Below are 20,431 nucleotides of genomic sequence, written 5' to 3'. Positions count from 1 at the left end.
AGGAGGCAAGGCTAGGGCTGGGAGTGGAATTTTTCTGCTCGGTACTAACAATAACTAATGTTAGTCCCCAAGCTAATGAATATAAAGTAAAAGCGTAAAGTGAGTTGTAGAATGGGTGTGAGAATGGAAGAGCAAAGAGAAGAGGAGGGAAGTGATCTGGGAGGAAAGGATCCCACGATATTCCCAAAAGCTGGGAGCCTATGACCCCAAAACCACACCTGCCAGAACTGAGATTATTCCCTTGGAAATAGAAAGAGGGAAATCAATTTCTTGTAAGGGGTGCCCCTCTCTTCTTTGTGTCGATCTATATTTCGCAGCACCCTGGAGAGCTGCTATCACAACACCACTGAAAGGACACTTACTTGTTTAACTTTCTGGAAGAAGGGATTGCCTCAAAATTAAAGGAAGAGTTCATCAACAGAGCCAGCAGGTACTGCCAACTCACAAGATGAAGCAAATTCCCAGGAAACAGATCCGATCAAAGGGTACTCCTCATTCAAAGGTTACTAATCCGGGGGCCGGGGCCGGGCATGCCCAGCCGGCCAGACAAAAGGGGGCCGCGGCAGTCCCGACCCCAGCGACGAGACCACTCACGTACATGCCCCATGCGCCGGTGCCTGCCGCCGCCCGTACTGCGTGGCCCTGCGAGGCGGTGAACACGGCTTTCTACAAGGCCTACTCCATCAAGGACAAGCTGCAGTCCATCGAGCGCGTGACGGGCAGCGAGCGGAAGGCCAGCGTGTACCGCGACTTCGGCGTGCCCGGCGGCCCGCTGCACGGCAGGTTCAAGGACAAGCCTGAACTGCGCTGGTTCCTGGACCAGCGGAGCGGCAAGGTGGGCACGTGGCACAAGAAGACGTGGCTGGCCAATGAGGAGGAGATTGACCGCGCCCTCTACACCTGGTTCCTGGCTCTGCGCCAGCCTGGCATCCCACTCTCCGGGCCTCTAGTCTAGATGCAGACCGAGGCCTGCGCGCCAGATCTACCGGCCCGAGTGCACCCTCAAGGCCAGCCACGGCTGGTTCTGGAGCCGGCAGAAGGGCCATGGCATCTCCAGCCATGGCATCTACAGTGAGGCTGAGCTCCAGGCTGTGCGGCTTGTTCTTCCAGCAGGTTGTTCCAGGCGTCAAGCACTACCTGGGCAGCAGCTACCTGTAGCAGCAGGCTATTGGTGGCCCACCCACCCTGCCCAACCCTGGCCACCGGGACACCGACCCTGGAGAACAGCAAGGGGCGCCCAGCCCGAGCCGGCCTCCCGTGGAGCTGCAGACCCCCGATGGTGCAGCGCCCGTGGTGTTCCTGTCTGCCGCGAGCGCACCCCCGCGCCCCTGGAGCGAGGCTTGGTGGTGGCCTTCAAGCAGCCGTACAAGCAGGAGGCGCTGCGCCTGGCTGTGTCCTGCACCGGCGGCTCCTGGCCGTACTTCACGAGCAGCTTCCTGCTCAAAGACATGCTGTTCCTGGCAGGTGTCTCCTGGACCTGGTGCAGGTGGCCTGTGTGCTGCCTTTGAGCCTCCAGCCTACGGGGACGGTGTGGGGCAGCTGGCCAGCCAGGCCGAGGAAGCGGCCGAGCACGGAAGAGGACCCGACGACCTCACACACCTGGCCGTGCTGGCCTACAAGCGCCTGGCACCCAAGGAGGTAGTTGAGTGACTGCACCTGGATGAGGACGGTGTGTGTGTGGGGGGGGGGGGGGGGAGAGGGGCTGCCAGACGGCTGCAGGGAGGAGGCGGGCAGAGCCTGAAGCTGGGGCTCGCTGATGGATACAGCCCAGTGGCTGGGGGACACTGCGTCCTCTCTGGTAGCCCCGGGTGACAGGATGTGACTAGGCCGGGCTGCACCTGCATCTGCACCTCAGACCCTAGTGGCCTTTCTCCTGCTGCACTTGGAGGGAGGAGACAAGCACGGTTTCCATACCTCCCCTCCTTTCCCCACCCTGGGGTGCCTCCTGCATAGGTACATGAGGTACAGGGACTCCAGCCCAGCTGGGCTTGGAGGGGCTTCATGGGTAAGGGGTTACCCGGCCTCACTGGCACCCCAGGCTTCAGGCAGAGCTGGAAGAGAGGCCCAGGGCTCACACCCCCCCCCCCACCCACACCTTGGCGAGCCCAGGAGGGGCTGGGGTCAGCCGGCTCAGCCAGGTGCCTGCCCACCGGCAGGAGCCACAACACTTACCAGGGGGCATTTGGCAGATGGTGGGCGACATCTGCAAGGGTTCAGCCTTCCTCTTCCCCACATTGTGGGCCCGTCTGCACCTCCCCTACGGTCATGGTCATCTGCCACATGCACTGGTGAAAGGCCTGGCACTCCCCACCCATCTGCTCCAAGCTGGCGCTGGTGCCCGGTGGCCGGCAGTGCCATCATCTTGATGTTGTTTTTTGTTTTAACACATTTAACGCATTAAGTCCTTTGTGAAGATCTTCCTCAGAGGGCCGTGCGAAATGGGACCAGAGGTGGCCCGCGGGGGTGGCTTCAAGCAGGCGGATGGCTTCTGGGTGCTCCTGGGGTCCTTCCTGCACGCCACAGCTGCAGAGGGCGGTCCCATGTGGATTTGTTTTCCCCTAAGAAAATTTCCTTCTGAACAGCTCTCTTGTTCCCAGGGGGTTGACGAGGGTCCTGTTGACAGACCTGTCAGGACATGCTCCCCAAAAGTGCCCCCTTTGGCCAGAGCCTGCCTTGTCCAGCCCCAGGCTCAGGAGCAGGCCCCAGCACTGACAGCCTCCTAGGGATCCGCAGTCCCTTTGCCACCCAGCACAATCCTCCTGCCATGTTCCCCTCTTGGCCCTCTGCCTGCCCCCACTGTCCTCCCCCCATGTCCTCCCAGCACTCCCCCACCCCCACTTGACCCCTCCCAGGGCACCTCTCCCCCCCACATACCCTGTAGTGCTGCAGCTGGTGCAGAGGGACCTGCAAACTGATGGTGTTTTCATGGGAAGGTGGCTGGACGTTGACAGTGAGGGAACTGGAGGGCCTTCTCTCCAGGAGACTGCAGGTTGTGGGGGATGGCGCAGCTTGGGGTGGAATGTGATGCACATGTTTTGTTTGGTTTCCAAAATGTTTTTCAAAAACCTGAATCAATTGCCAACATAAAAGAGATAAGTAGGAAAGTTCACTGAATCTGGATCCTGGCTCTTCTAAGGCCCGCCCTGTATATGCACACCAGTGTTCATAGCGGCATTATTCACTATCGCCAAAAGTTGGAAGCAACTCAAGTGTCCACCAACAGATAAATAGATAAGCCAAATGTGGTATATACATACAATGGAATTTTACTCAACCGTAAGAAGGAGTGAAGTATTAACACACAGGATAACATGGATGAATCGTGAAGACCTTATGTTGAGTGAAACAAGCCATGCACTGAAGGACAAATATTGCATGACCTCACTGATATGACCTAAGCATATTAAGCAGACTCACAGAGCTAGAGTCTGGAAGACAGGTTATCAGGAGACAGAAAGGGAGTAGGGAGTGATGAACCGATGCTCAATCTGGGCAGAATCTATGATAAGGTGGAAGGGAGAGGTATGGCAGTGGATGGGGGTGATGGTGGTACAGGCATGCGAGTAGGGTCGGTGGCGCTGGAATGTGAAAGTGAACAGGGTTGGGGTGGGGTGTATTAGTCAGCCAAAGAGGTGCTGATGCAAAGTACCAGAAATTGATTGGCTTTTATAAAGAGTATTTATTTGGGGTAAAAGCTTACAGTTACAAGGCCCTAACGAGTCCAACTCAAGGCTACTTCCTTACCAGAATCTGTTGCCATGTGTTGAAGCAAGATGGCAGGTGACGTCTGTGAGGGTTCAGCCTTCCTTATTCCTCTTAAAGCTCCATGGCCCAGCTTCTTCTGAGCTCAGCTGTAGGTTGGCATAGGGCTCGCTCATCTCTCCTCCCAGGGCTTGTTTCTTTCTGGGCTCAGCTTCTCTGTTCTCTTCACAAGGTTAGCTGTAAACTATCAGGCAAATTGTTCATCTCTTTTCCTGGGGCCTCTGCTGTGTCTATGGAGCTGTCTGTTCATCAGTGTTCTTCTGTGTTTATACTTCTGTGTTCTTAATTGTGTGTCCATTTATATAGCCCACCAAAGGGGCAGGGACTCAACCCTGCAAGCCCTAGTGATGTGGTCAAATTACAGCCGTAATCTTGATTTAATCAATCAAATGTAAAGCCTTTGAATTTAAGTCAGTCAAAGGGTATCATGTCCAGAGGAACAGACCAGCTTACAAACCTAATCATATCTCTTTCTGGAATTCATAAATAATATCAAACTTCCACAGGGTGGTTGGAGTATCCATGAAACTAGGGGGAAGGAACAGGTGAACTCTGGGGAGGTGGATGTCTGTGGTTAAAAATACAATTATGGGAGTGTTCTTTTGGCACATATGGGAGGGGAATGTCACTGGAGCGTGGTGTCTATGGTGGGGAGATGTGTGGGAAAGAGTGCACCTGGGGCATTCTTCTATGGAATATGAATGTGTTCATGTGGTCACAGGGTGTTACCACAGTGGTTAGAGACTCACACAATAAACAACAAAATATTAAACTGCCATCCTGCTACAGTCCCAAATAGAAGGGTGAGGATCCTTTAAGTACAAAGTCAGTGCCTAATCAAAGAAAATAGACCAATATGTCAAGCCCTCAATATTAATACCTGTAGCTATGAACCTTATTCTTGTAAAACTGAAACTTAGCCTAATAAAAACTATTGTCTGAGAGTTACCTCCTGAAAACCTCCTTGATACTCAAATGTGGCCTTTTTCTAAGCCAAACTCAGCAAATAAGCATTCTCCCTTTCCCCCAGCATGGGACATGATTTCCAGGGATGAGCCTCCCTGGCACCAAAGGATTATTACCAGGCACCAATCAGTGATGCATTTGGAAAAAGACCTTCACCAAAAGGAAGAAAGATCAAATACAAAGGAGTTTTTACAGGGGAGCAGGTATAGCTCAAGTGGTTGAGTGCCTGCTTCCCACGTACAAGGTCCCAGGTTCAATCCCTGTACCTCCTAAAAAGCAAACAAATGAAAAACCCAACTCTCACTGGGGAGCAGATGTAGCTCAGTGGTTGAGCGCCTGCTTCCCATGTACAAGGTTCTGGGTTCAATCCCTGGTACCGCCTTTAAAAAATGTTTCTACAGCTAATAGATTTCAAAATGAGTCAGAGGTCATTCCAGAGGTTACACTTAGGCATGTCTCAAGCAGATCTCACTAACAGCCACTGTGAACAAAGCCTCAAATAGGAGTGCTCCTGAGGGCTCTAGAGCCATCCAGACACTATAGACAAGGCACACAGTTCCTTGAAATCAGTGCCCTATTGGTGAGCCTTACCTTAAAATATATGACCATTTATTTCCCCAGTGAAACAGAGTTATACTCATTTATAATTTCCCTACATATGATTCTTCTACCACTTTTATTTGAGCCCATAATTAGCACTATACCCATTAAATATATGTTCCAAAGACTTAAATCTTCAGTCTGTTCATATCCCGGTTGAATCCTGAATCTTAGAAGAGTTGTGGCCTACTCCCCAAATCACCAGACTCACAGAGGACAACTAACAAAATGAAGGTGGACAACCCCCATGCCAAAAACCAGAGTATCTACAACTGCAAGCAAAACAGTACCTTCCATCTGCCCCTTAAGATCAAGCCCCCTTCAGTCTTAGGAAGAGTGGGCATCACCATCCCCAAATCCTCAAGGTTGAGAAATAAAACAAACATAAGGGGGGGATGCAACCATGGACAAAGTAAACTTATTAATATTGTAGTAATGGAAGAACAGGTAACATTGATATAAAGATAGTGGTTACCAGAGGTCCTGAGGTGGGGAGGCAAGAATCGTTGGAACCCAGGACATTTTTAGTGCAATGGAATGACGTGTAAACTACAATGTAAACTAAAGACCTTGGTTAGCAGCAATGCATCAATGTTTATTCATCAACTGCAACAAACAGACTACACAATTGTAAGATGTTATTAATGGGAAGATGGGGGAGAGGGAGGGAAAGGTGGGGTATATGGGAATCCCTTATACTTTCCACAGAACTTTTCTGTAATCTAAAACCTCTTTAAAAACAAAGTTTGTTATATTACATTTTTAAAAACCCTGGATCAGTTGCCAACATAAAAGAGTAAAGAAGGAAAGTTCACTGAGCCTGGTTCCTGGCTCCACTAGGCCCCGCCCTGACACCTGGGCAGCCCTGCATAGAGCGGGGCGGCCCACGTGTCTGCCCGCGGGCTTCTCTTTGCAACCCCGGTTTGTAGTAACGACGGTGAGGTGAGTGGTGGTGTTGGGGAGGCCTGCGAATGGGGGCCGAGCTTCTGGGGTTCCTTCGCAACCCAGGCTGCCAGGCTGGGTTTCTTGCCGGCCACGTCTCCAGGGTCCTTGCAACGGTGTGCACATGCCTCTGCCATCTGGGGTGGTGGGGCGCAGGAAGACAGAGTTGCCACTTGCTGTCTGCCCAGGCACCCCGGGTGAGGCCGAGCCCCTCAGGAAGTGGTGGTGAGCAGGGAGGGGAGCACATTGAGAATAGGAAACGGAGCAAATGTGCAGGTTTCTGAATAAAGACCCACCACCTGGAAAAGGCTGGGAGGTGAGGAGACTTGCAACAGGGGGAAAAAAAGAAGTTAGTTAGCTTGAAAGCTTATTTCACATGACCTCTTCTACCCTGTCAACATTCCCAAGAGGGGCGAAGAGCAGTGATCATTCGTCCCGTTTGAGAGATCAGCTATTTAAAGCAAATGGCAGGAAGTGATTGTCTTTAGATGTGTCAGGGCAGAAAATAGAAAGTCGGGGGTTCCTATTTCCTAGATCAGATACCCCACTGCCTTTTCAATGGTAGGGGCCCAAAAGTAAATCAGATTCTCACCCATGTTATTGTGGAACAGGATTTAGGGGCCAGGACTCCTGGCTGGATCACCAGTAGCCATTCTACTCTTTCTGTTCTATGAAACATTCTTCCAATGGTACCATTCTTCATTAATTCTGACTACTCAGGCCAGCTGTCACCACATCAGAATGAGCAAAATGAGAGACAGAAGGACAGAAGGGGAGAGACATCGTTCCACCTCAACCTGTCCAGCAGCTCCACAGCACATGCCTTAGGTGTATCAACTCCATTGGCTTTCTGAAGACACAGCAGGAAGACAGTATACAAGAGTCTCCTTGACTGGAGAAAGGGGCAGATTATCCATCTGAGGAACAGAGCTTGAGCCACAGATTCCATTGCCTGAGAAGCAACAGAGTAAGCAAAACCAGATAAGAGGCAGGTCTGAGGGGAGTGGGTTCATATGCAGTTTCTCTGCTCTCACCCTCAGGAAGAGAAGGACTTTGGGGAGAAGGTGGTCTGTGCAAATAGAGGACAAGAAAGATCCTGGAAGAGTGGAGAATATCAGCCCAGTCTGTTCCTATCTGCATTCCTAAGGTGGGATGTTGGAAGTCAAGGTGACTGGGAGCAGGATGCTGCTGTTTGTCGTGGTTAAGACATTGCATAGGAAAGTGGGTCCAAGCCAGCTCATGCAGGGCCCAGGTCACTGCCTTCTCCCTCCCAGCAACCAATGACATGGCTGCTACCCTCCCTGACCCTCCTGCACCCAGAGATTGCCTCCTCATCCATCACTGCCTTGTTTCCTCTGCCACAGGCCCAGTATGCTCCTGCATCTTTTCCAGTTCTCTTACGACAGAGAGGGACAGGACATGGTCAGTGTTTCTATATCCACTCTTCCCAGTATAATGGATACAATAACTGGGTATACACAGGCAGGTTAGGAGAGAATAAGGAACAAAACCAAATAGTGGTCTAATCCTTTAAGATAGGTTTAAGTTCTCTCCCTGCCTCCTTCCCTCTCCTTACTCCTTTGAAAACACGAAATGACAGGTAGAGTGAGAACGGTGATGCCCCGTTTGGGGAGGAAGCTATTACTACTTTAAATGAGGGGGCTCCTGATAGAAGTTCTGAAACTTCTCAGCTCTGCTCAGCTGCTGCAGGCAGTCCCTCCCAGACTCTCCTCCCATTTCCATTCTTGTCATCTTTGCCTCACTCTTCAACTCCATGCTGGTTTCTCCTTACTACCACTGTGGGCTCAGGCAAAGGATGGAACAATTAGAAGACGGGATCAGGAACCAGGGAAACTTCCCCAAGAATCAGCAATCACCAGCCCAAGTGTGGGAGAAGGCAGTATCCTAGGTGGAGAGGAGCAGAGGTGAACATTATCTCACCCTTAGTCCATCTGGGCACCCTGGGGAAGGGAGTCAGTGAAGGATGCTAGCACAGCTAAGCGAAGCAGTTTTCCTCCAGATCTGGGACTTAAGGATGAATTGGAAAGAACTAGGTAATACCAAGATTCTTCCTGTCTCCCTCTAGTCTCTGGATGCCTCTTTGTGAAACTTGGATTGCAAGAAGGAACAAACTCCAACCGTAGGGTTGCAGGCTCCTCAGAAAAACTTTCAGACCATCTCTACCCATCTCCAGGACTCCCTGGGGGAGGCTCTCAGCTTCTGTAAAGTGAGTTATTCTAGTTACCTTCTTCACCCCTGTGCCCCATCCTACTGTAAATTGGCAGGAGTGTAGGAGTGGGAAACAAAGGCACGATGCTGTTAACACAGGAATGCAGAAAGTAAACCTTTCGGGTCAACAAGACAAGCTGTCCGGGGCAGGGAGAAATATGAGAAGACGCACTTTGTAGTTTGAAAGAGCACTAAGACCTTGTATTCTGAGATAAGATTCTGTAGTTCTTTAGCTTGTGAGATTTATTAATGTGCAGCTGCATGTTATCGCTTGTGCTTACAATAGCTTGAGTATATATAATGCCACTTGGAGATAGTAAAGTTGTCTGTTGAGCTTGATGAGTTGATGCACTCAGACCCCCTGATCCCAGTCTTCTCTTTGTCTTTCTTTCCCGATACCCTTCAGGTCAACGATTTCTGACATGTAGGGACCTTACTTTGGGGTCATTCCCCATGGTGGAATCTGGTGCAGGATCTGTCAGAGTTGGGGGTATAGAGACTCATAGCAGTCAGCAGATTAAAAAACAAACAAACAAACCACTAAAAGGATCCGTTTTAACTCAAGCCAAGTTTGGGAACTGTCTCATCTTTGTGTTTTGTATGCTTTTAAAACCCATATTACAATGATTGCAATCTCCATTTTCATGATAGGCCCTGTAGAAGTTTTATATAGTTATGAATTCCAAAAATAGGTATTGGATTATGTTTGTAATCTGGTCTATACCTGGGTATGATTAAGTTATGATTAGGGCTTTGATTGGGCCACATCATTAGGGTGTTAAAAGGCATGGCAAAGAACAGAGTTGGAGCTTTTTGATGCTGGAATTTTGATATTGGAGTTTTGATGCTGGAGTCTTGAGATGGAGCCTGGGAAGTGAGTACACAGGAGAAAAACACAGAGACAAGGCAGAAACCCAGGGAAGAGAGACAGAGCCATTTGCCTGATAGTCTGCAGCTGGCCTGTGGAGAGAGGTAAGGTCTAGAGAGCCTCATAGTCTACAGCTGACCTTGTGGAGAACACAGAGGACTTGAGCATGGAGAGAAGTGATTCCTGGGAAGAGAGGAACCCAGGAAGCCTGAATGCTCACAGATGTCAGCAGCCATCTTGCTCCAAATAGACTTTGGTGAGGGAAGTAACTTATGCTTTATGGCCTGGTAAACATAAGCGCCTACCCCAAATAAATAGCCTTTATAACAGCCAACCGACTTATGGTGTTTTGCATCAGCACCCCTGTGGCTGACTAATACAGGCCCTTTGATTGGAATTTCCATCAGCTTATCATGGTGGTGCATTGCCCAGGTTTTAAAGATTCAGAAATGCTGTAAATACTTAAAATCATTCCGACTGGGAAACGGTATGACTAACAGCTAGGTAGGAAATCCATCTACAAATCAAATAGTTTCTTTTTTTTTCTTTTTGGTTTTTAACAGAATTTAAGAATGGCTTAATCAAGTTGTCATCTGATATATCGTTGGAAAAAACTGATCGTAGTTCAGTATGTGATTTATGACATATAAGTCTAAAGGAAATTTTTAAAATTAAGGGGCTCTGTTCTAACAAAATTCTATTCCTATCTATATATTATTTATGAAAATAAAAAATAGGGATATAATTGGTGGCAAGACAGGCTTCATTCTGACAATAACTAATATTCATTCATGATATATGAATTTTTAAAAATGCATCCACATCAGTGATATAATTTCATCTATTGCTAGAGTCACATTAATTCTATAGTAGAATACCAGTAAGTCCACTCTAACCCATATTTTATTCCTCCATCCTGAGGACACTGGGATGGTGATGTCGATTCCACCTTTAAATCAAGAGGGGGCTTAGATCCCACATGGATGATGGATGGAATTCTACTGCTTGCAGTTGTAGACTCTCTCTGTTCCCTGGTGTGGTGGTTGACCTTCTTCACCTCCCTGTTAGCTGACCTGGGTAAGTCCTACAAACAGGAGAGTAGGTGTTGAAACACTGCTGAGGCTCAGGGCCCAGTTGGCATGTGAAGACTGTGGCCAGGTAGTTGCTGAAGGTAGGGAGAGGGAAAAATAAGTGTGATATTGGGGCATTTTCTGGACTTGGAGTTGTCCTCAATGATATTGCAGGGACAGATGCAGGACATTATATATCCTGCTATAACCCACTGAATGGACTGGGAGAGAGTGTAAACTATAATCCATGCTGTGTAGCAATGCTCCAAAATGTACTCATCAAATACAATGAATGTACCACACTAATGAAAGGAATAGTCGATGTGGGAAGAGTGAGGGCTGTGAGGAGTGGGTTATATGGGAACCTCTTATATTTTTTAATGTAACATTTTGTGTGATCTATGTATCTTTTTTAAAAAAAGATTTATTTATTTATTTATCTCCCCCTCTTCCCCTCCTTTTTTTTTCCTGCTCTCTGTGTTGTCTTCTCTTCTCATTTTCTCTCCTCTAGGAGTCACCAGGATTTGATCCTGGAGACCTCTGATGGGGAGAGAGGTTCCCTGTCAATTGCTCCACCTCAGTTGCTGGTTTCTTCTGAGCTTCACTTTTTTTTTTTAAAGACTTACTTATTTCTCTCCCCTTTCCACCCTCCCCCCTGTTGTCTGCTCTCTGTGTCCATTCATTGTGTGTTCTTCTGTGTCTGCTTGAATTCTTGGCAGCACTGGGAATCTGTGTCTCTTTTTGTTGCATCATCTTGCTTCGTCAGCTCTCCATGTGTGCAGTGCCACTTATGGGCGGGCTGCACTTTTCTTGCGCGGGGCGGCTCGATGCGGGGTGCACTCCTTGCAGGTGGGGCTCCCCTATGCAGGGGACACCCCTGTGTGGCACAGCATTCTTTGCGTGCAGCAGTGCTACATGTGGACCAGCTCACCACATGGGCCAGGAGGCCCTGTGTTTGAACCCTGGACCTCCTACATGGTAGGCAGATGCACCGAACAGTTGAGCCACGTCCACTTCCCCCCTTTTCTCCCTTTTGATGTGTCATCATCTTGCTGTGTGACTCATTTGTGCAGGGCACTGGCAGACCACACAGGCACTTGCGCAGGCACTGGCCTGCTGCACGGGCATGCTTTCTTTTCTTCTTTTTCACCAGGAGGCCCCAGGGATCAAACCCAGGTTTTCCCATATGGTAGGCAGAAGCTCTATCACTTGAGCCACATCTGCTTCCCTGATCTATGTATCTTTTAAAGAAAAGATAATTTAAAAAAGGCAAAAGGAAATCCATCCATAGCATTGAGAGGTATTTTCAATATGTTTGATCAATAGTGTTTAATAATTTTAATAATTGAATAAGAAAAAATAATATGTAAAGTTTTATGGTTACAGGAAATTAATTTCAGTTTATATATTTTACCCATTTAATTTTTTTTAACTTTTAAAGAAGCTTTAGATTACATAAATGTTACATTAAAACTAAAGGAAAGGTAGTGGATGTGGCTGAAGCGGTTGAGTGCCCACCTCCCACATGGGAGGTCCTGGGTTCAGTTTCTGGTGCTTCCTGAACAAAAATGAAAAAAAAAAAAACAAACCACAAACAACCAGCAAAACAAATGAAAAAACTAACCCAGGGAAGCCGATGTGGCTCAGTGGTTGAGCACCAGCTTCCCACATATGAGGTCCCTGGCTCAATCCCCAACCCCCTGTACATCAAATATATAAATATATATCTATAGCTCTCATCTATCTATCTATCTATCTATCTATCTATCTATCTATCTATCTAGGGGGTTCCTTTATATCCACCCCTCCCCCTCCCCCGCTTTCCCCCCATTACCATCATTCATTAGTGTGGTGCGTATGTTACAATTGATGAACACATAATGAAGCATTGCAATTAACCATGGTCTATAGTTTACAATTTGCACTGCACAATTTTATAGGTTTCACAAAATATATAATGGCCTGTATCCATCATTGCAATGTCATGCAGGACAATTTATATACATTTTTAAGTAAATATGTATATTGAAGCATGACACACAGAAAAATGCTCAAATCTTAAGTGTACAAGTCAGTGAATTATCATAAAGCAAACATCCTTGTAACCACCACCCAGATCAAGGAAAAGAACATTACCAGCACCCTAGTGCCTTAAAAGTAGAACTGTTGAGACACCCTAAGATACTGCCTACCTGTTTTTCATAATGGTTGTACCAATTTACATTCCCACAAGCACAGTATGAGGGTTTTGGTTACTCCTTATCCTTGCCAACAATTGGAATTGTTTGTCTGTTTCATTTTAGTCATTTCAGTGACCTTGTAGAATATTGCATTGTGGTTTTAATCTGCATTTCCTTGATGACCAATGAAGTTGAACATCTTTCCACATCTTAATGGCCATTTGAATATAATCTTTCGTGAAGTGCCTGTCATGTTTCTTGCCCATTTTTCTCTTGGGCTGTCTGCCTTTTTCTTACTGATATTTTTGATTTTGAGGTTGAGTCCTTTGTTGGATATAGGTACTGTAAATATTTTTTCCTGCTCCCTGGCTTGCTGTTTAACTCACTTAAAGATGCCCCTTAGATAAGAGAATTTCCCAGTTGTAATGCAGTCCAATTTATCTTTTTTCTCCTTAATATTACTGCTGTTTGAGTCCTGGTAAAGAAATATTTGCCTATCCAATGATCATAAAAATATTTTCCTGTATTCATTTAAGGTTTTTTATTTTACCTTATACACTGAGATCTACAATCTATCTGAAACTGATTTCTTTTTCAAATGGTTTGAGGTAGAGGGGGTCAAGATAAGTTGCTTTTCCACATGGGTATTCAATTCACCCAGCACCATTTTTTGAAAAGACACCCATAATACTGCAATGTCAAGTTTATCATAAATCAGGAGACCATATTTGTGGACCTGTTTCTGGACTCTATTCTGTTCTCTTGATCTATTTGTCTTTCATTGTATCAATACCACACTACAGTTTTGTAATTAGTAGTTTTATAATAAATCTTGATATCTGGTAGGGTAACTGTTCCAAACTTTGAGTTTAAGATTGCCTTGGATGCATCTCTGACAGACCTGGAGCAGTTAATATCTGCTGCTAAGGTTTCCACTACAGATGCAAGAAAAAGAACGTCCTCACGGTTTTCTGTCTGTCTAGTTGTGGCAGTCAAGATTGAATGGGGGAATCCAGGAAATTCCAAAATCACGGGGAAGGGGAAATAATCTTTGAAACTTAGAAATGAACTTAAAAACAGCATGTAGCCTTTTCACTCCACAAGAAGAAGAAAAAAAAGATTGCCTTGGATATTTTTTGCTTTTACATTTCCATGTACATTTTAGAATCAGCTAGCAATTTGCACCAAAAAATTAAACTGGAATTTTGAATGGGATTTTATTGAATGTATAGATTAATTTGGTGAGAATAGTCTTCCTTATAAAATTGAGTTCTCTGATCTGTGATCATAGCATATCCCTCCTTTATCTCAAAAATATTCCATGTCTTTCATTAGATTTATTCCTAGTTATTGTGTTTTTGATACCATTGTAGATATTGTTTTCCTTAAACTTAGTTTTCTATTTGTATTTTGCTGTTATACAAAATCATTAATTTGTATATTGACATTGTGTCCAGTGACCATGCTAAATTTATCTTTTAAATATTCTTTTGGATTTTGTACATGCACATTTGTGTCATCTGCAAATAAAGAGTTTGATTTATTCCTTTCTAATCCTTATGACTTTTATTTCTTTTCTCTTGCCTTATTTCACTAGCTAAAATGTTCATCATAATGGAGGAGTATTTGTAATACCAGGAATACTTATCTTTTTGCCAGTTTCAGGTGAAAATATTTCAATAATTCATCATTATGTATAATGTTCTCTGTAAATTTTAAAAATGATTCTCTTTATCACACTAAGGAAGCTTCCTTCTATTCCTAGCTTTCTAATAGCTCATCATAAATGGGTATTGCATTTTATCAAATGCTTTTCCTCTACAACTATTAAGAGGATCATGTGGTTTGCTAGTAAATTACATTTTTAATTGATTTATTTGATAATCACATATATCAAAAGCTAGAGGTAAGTGTGTGTGGCTATAAGTTCTCATTTGTAAGTCCATCTGCTTAGGAAAGTAGGCTCTCCACAAGGGAACCTGCTGTGAACCTCACTGGAGCAAGGACGTAGAGAGAAATAGGACTTATTCCACCAGGGTTTCTCATCTCACACCTTGAGGAGAGAAAGGAGATTTCTAGAAAAACTGGGCTGGATTTCATTTGTTCTCTATTACTTTAATAAGACAAGTTGTTTAGTTTTCCTAGTCTTAGCTATCTTGTTTGTTCATAATGCCCCCAAAAAGAAAAAAAGACTTCTCATGTCTCTTTACTTTATTCCTTGATCCCTCTCATTTCCTTGATTTTCAGCATTTGTTGGATTCCTAATTTTGAATATAGGTTAGCAGACTTAAACCTTTGTTTGTGCTCAAACCAGGGGACACCCCAGATTCTGAACTGAAGCTAGACTGAAAAGAATCCATGAGATGCTATTTGGCCAGACAGTGAATTCCATTTCTTTGATTCACCGTCTCTCTGAGGACCTTTTATTTTATTGTCCACTCTCTAGAACAATTCTCCTTTGATTTGAATATGTTTGTTGAGGACGTTGGAGAATGAATTAGCAAAGTTCCAAGAGTGAAATTAGTGTGTTAGAATATGAGGGTAAAATTAGTCTTATTTTTCCCTACATGGGATACAACACTGTGAAATTCAATTTTTAACTGAGGGCCCTCCAATTCTCTTAAAACATAGTTATTTATTTTTCTTTAACAAGTTTAAGCTAATGTTAATAAATTAAAAAGAGAATTTGCTTGTTTGTCCACTTCAGCTTTGTTTTATGCCCATTTCATATTGTTGTCTGTGTTGTAATTCATACTTTTGATACTATTTCTGATGTGTAAAATTGGCTGTCTTGTAAATATCTTATAAAGAGTTAAATTGTAAATAAACTATGGTGGCTGTTAAGTTTTTGAAAAAAAAGTTAGTGGTAAGCATATAGGGGGTTAGGAGAGTAGGCTCTGAATTCAGATATATCTGAATTTCCATTTTCTCTCCATAATATTAAGACATTCTTTCCTGCTCAAACTCTGGAAACTAATTTGTTTAGATAGTCCTCCTTCTGGGATGTTCATCCAATCACAATCTTAAGGGAAATTCTAAATATTCCAAGTCATACATAGTTCTCCATGCATATACCCATTGATAAAGATGAACATGTGACAGTTGTTATTTCTAGCAGGTTTACTGAGATATAATTCACATACCATAAAATTCACTCATCCAGTGAATTATAGTATATTCACAAGGCTATGTAGATATCACCACCATCTAATTTAAGAACACTTTCATCCTCGCAAAATGAAACTGCATACCTATTAGCAGTTATACCACATTCCCTCTTCCCCCAACCCCTGGAAACCACTAATCTACTTTTGGTCATTATAGATTTTCCTATTCTGGACATTTCATATAATTGGAATTGTACAGTATATTTGATATTTGGCTTCTTTAACTTAGCTTAATGTTTTCAAGATTCATCCACATTGTTGCATTTATTAGTACTTCATTTCTTTCTTCCTAATAAGATCCCATTGTATAGATATATTACATTTTGTTTATTCACAAGTTGATGGACATACAGGTTGGTTGTTTCCATGTTTTGGCTATTATGAATAATACTGCTATGAAAATTCTTGTATAATAAATTAATTTTTTTAAGCCACCAAGTTTATGGAAATTTGTTATAGCAGCCCTAGGAAAATGATACAGACTCTTTAAAAAAGTCTTTGTTCTTCTATTTTTCTATTACTGTCTTCATTTGTGTTAAATTGGTATTTCCAGTGTACCATTTTACTTCATTTCTGTATTAGTCTGCCAAAAGAGCAGTGGTTGCAAAGTACCAGAAATCTGTTGGCTTAAATAAAAGGTATTTATTTGGGGTAAAAGCTGCCAGTTACAAGGCCATAAAAAATCCAATTCAAGAATGCATTCTCACCAAAGTCAGTTGCCATGTGTTGAAGCAAGATGAAGCAAGATCTCTGGCTGGTCTCTGCCTTCACTTCTGGGCTTCTTCATCCTCCTGTGGCTGTGTGGGCCCAGCTTCTTCCTGCTTTCAGCTGCAGGCTGGCATAAGGCTTCCTATATCAGTCTCGGAGGTTCTTCCCAATCTCAGCTGTAGGCTATCAGGCAAAAGGACTGTCACCTAGCCAGATCAAAAATGACTGAGCTCTCTCTTCCCATGTGTCTTCTTGTGTCCCTGTGAGTGTCCATTTACATCAGACCCAGCAAGAGGGTGGGGACTCAACCTGAAATCAAAACTTTTGAACTCAAATCAAAAGGTCCTAATCTTAACAGATTAGAATTTAATCAAAGACACCTCTGCTGGAAATAGTGCAATCAAAGGGAATCACACCCAGAGGAACAGATTAGTTTATAAACATAACCATTTTCTTTTGGGGAATCATAAAATAATTTAAAATTTCTACAACTTCTTATATCTTTTACTGTATATATTTTAGTTATTTTCTTAGTGATTGCCCTGATGATTATAATTAACATCTTATTTTAAAACAAGGTAGTTTGGATTCATGGTATCTTAATTTCAAGAGTACACAAAAACTTTGATCCAATACAACTGAGTATAAAGTTATTTATAATAATTTTATCTGGTAGGAGAAGAAAATTATAATAAAAATTAATTTATACTCTTTTAAATTTACCTATGTAGTTACTTTTACCAATGTTCTTTATTTTTTCACGTGGATTTTAATTACCATTTAATGCCCTTTCATTACAACCTGTAGGACTCCCTTTCATATTTCTATAAGGCAGGTTTGCTAGCAACAAATGTTCACTTTTTGCTTATCTCAGACTATCTTAATTATCCTTTATTTTCGAAGGTTAGTTTTACTTGATATAGAATTTCTGGTTGATCATCTTTTTCTTATTTTATGTATTTATTATCATTTGCTAATCCTTTTTATTAGAGAAGTTGTAGGTTTAGAGAAAAATCATGCATAGAATACAATTCCTATATAATACCCTATTATTAACACCTTGCACTAGTGTGGTACGTTTGTTACAATTCATGAAAGAACATATTTATAGTTGTACCATTAACTATAGTCCATTGTTTACAACAGTGTTCACTGTGTTATACAATCCTGTTTTTTAAAAATGTTATTCTAGTGACATATATACAACCTTAAATATCCCCTTTTAATTGTATGTAATTCTGTGCTGTTACATTCACAGTGGGGTGCCACCATCCCCCTACCTATTACCAAAACTTTACCAACAACCCAAATAGAGAGTCTGCACAATCTTTTTCTTGTTTGATTGTCTTTTTCTTGAACGAGTCATCCTGACTTCTATCCTCCATGGGGTATGTTAAGTCAGTCAATTATCTTAACTGAGTCATTTTTCTATTGCTGCTTTCAAGAGTCTTTGTCTCTGGCTTTCGACAATAGTTTATGATGTTTCTAAGTATAAATATCCTTCAGTTTATCATACCTGCAGTTTGATGAGCTTTCTGATGTATGGATTAATGTTTTCCACTAAATCTGCAGTTTTCCTATTAATTATTCAAATATCCTTTCTTCTCCTTTCTCATACTCCTCTCTCTCTAGGATTCCAACTATTTGTGTGTTGGTAGCTGTGATGGTATCCCATGGGTCTCGGAGGCTCTGTTCTTTTATCTTCAGTCTTTTATCTTTATGTGATTCAGAATTGTTCATCTCAAAATTCTCTCTTCAAGTTCATTGAATCCTTATTCTGCTGGCTCACACTGATTTTTCAGCCCCCGAATGATATTAATAGACTTTATTTTTAGAACAGTTTTAGATTTACAGAAAAATTGAGCAGTTAGTATAGAGAGTTCCCATATACCTCCCTACCAACGCACACAATATCCCCTATTATTAACATCTTTCACTAATATGGTACATTTGTTACAATTATGAAGCAATACTGACACATTATTATTAAAGTGTATTTAATTCAGATTTCCCTAGTTTTTACTTAATGTTCATTTCATGTTCCGAGATCTCATCTAAGATACATTATATTTAGTAATAACTTAGTGCCTCAAAGGACACTATCAAGAAAGTGAAAAGATAACCCACAGAATGGGAGAAAATATTTGCAAACCACTTATCTGACTAGGGTCTGTTATCTAGAATTTATAAAGAACTCTTACAAAGCAAAAACAAAAAACAAACCGAATAAAAAATGGACAAAGTACTTGAACAGACATTTCTTAAAAAAAAAAAAAAGATATATAAATAGCCAATGAACACATGAAAGACACTCAACATTATTAGCTGTTGGGAAAATGCAAGTCAAAACCACAATAAGATACCATATTACAACAACTAAGATGGCTACAATAGCATAAAAAAAGAAAGTAGCAAATATTGGTCAGGATGTGGAGAAATTTGAACTCTAGTGCATTGTGATAGGACTATAAAATGGTACAGCTGCTATGGAAAACAGTTGGGTGGTTCCTCGAAAAGTTAAACATAGAATTACCAAATGACCCAGCAATTCCACTTCTAGATATATAAACCAAAGAACTGTATACAGGTATTCAAACAAATATTTGTAAATGAATATTTATAGCAGCATTATTCACAATAGCCAAAAGATAAATATAACCCCAATGTCCATCAATGGATGTATGGGTAAATAAAATATGCTATACAATGGAATATTGTCATAAAAATGAATGCAGTATGAGACATGATATGACATCAATGAAGCTTGAAAACATGCAAAGTAAAAGAAGCTAGTGAAAAGGAGGTCAAATATTGTATGATTCCACATATATAAAATATTCAGTATAGGTAAATCCATAAAGATGGAAAGCCGATTAGTGTTTGCAAGGGACTGGGAGGAATGGGGATCTCTTTGGGAATGATGAAAATGTTTCAAACTAGACAGAGGTGAGGTTTTACTTTAATATGGCTAAGAATGGGCTTTCTTTATTGTTTCCTCTAATGTTCTTTTACGTCTCCACCATTGTCTTTTGTTATGCCTAAACACTCCTTAGAGTCTCACCCTTACAGCTCTTTCAGCTGTAACCCACTGTTTTTCTAGTGCCCTGTTGATGTGTGAAGTGTTCTATATTACTATGAATAAATCTCAGTCTTTTAGTGGGCCTGTGTCCCTGGGCTGTGATCCTCATAAGTGTTTCTCAGCATTCTCCTCCTCCCTTAATTAAGACAGAAAGTCTAGCGGAGGTGAGGATGAAAATTTCCCTTCTCAAGTAGGGTAAGGCTCTGGTAAAATCTTTTCCTCTGCTTAGTAGGAGGCCCTTTATGGAGAAAGCTCTAGGTTGTTTCAAAATAGTTAATTCTGCCCTGCCCCCCCTGCCCCAAGCCTGCCAGAAATACAAAGGTTTTTTTCTCGGTTCCTTACTATAAGAAGCTGGTGGTTTCCCAGTACTTAAAATTCTTGAAAGTATATGGACACCCTTAAGACTATGGCTCCAGGAGTCTTTTCACGCTCATGTGAGTCCACACACTGGCTCCAGCAGCTTCTGTGCCAGGAAAACTGACCTTGCTGTGAATCTCTGTTTTCTCCTGTCTTTACAGAGTTCAGGGTGGTGGTTTGCCCTGAAACTTCAATTCACTGAGGGTGCCAAGAAAAGTCACTGATTTTGTTTGTTCACCTTTTTTCTTGTTGTAAGGAAAGGGGCAACAACTTCCAAGGTCTTTCCATGTCAGAGCTAAATCCAGAAGTCACTTGTGTTTCATTTTACTGGATCTGAGTAGTTTCATTCTTAAAATTCTCACCCCTCAATCCTGGCTGATACATAATTTTAGGGCTGTTACACAGCCTCTCAACACAACCTCTCAATGTCTCTTTCCAAATCTCCTTTGTGGTTCCTCCTCCTCTACTTCCCCTTCTATATCAGTTATTCATTGGGGCTCTGT

The 20,431-nt window shown here is 42.9% G+C and overlaps 2 pseudogenes; both read left to right on the top strand.

Moving 5' to 3' along the window:
* Positions 1-448: 448 nt before the first annotated feature.
* LOC111760790 (tigger transposable element-derived protein 5-like) lies at positions 449-8,496 on the top strand (annotated as a pseudogene).
* A 5,005-nt stretch (positions 8,497-13,501) lies between these two features.
* On the top strand, positions 13,502-13,635 carry LOC111760793 (small nucleolar RNA SNORA31; annotated as a pseudogene).
* The last annotated feature ends 6,796 nt before the right edge of the window (positions 13,636-20,431 follow it).

The sequence above is a fragment of the Dasypus novemcinctus genome, chromosome X, assembly GCF_030445035.2.
Source record: "Dasypus novemcinctus isolate mDasNov1 chromosome X, mDasNov1.1.hap2, whole genome shotgun sequence".
Lineage (NCBI taxonomy): Eukaryota > Metazoa > Chordata > Mammalia > Cingulata > Dasypodidae > Dasypus > Dasypus novemcinctus.
Note: the sequence above shows the minus strand (reverse complement) of the source record. Positions and strands in the feature narration are given on the sequence as shown.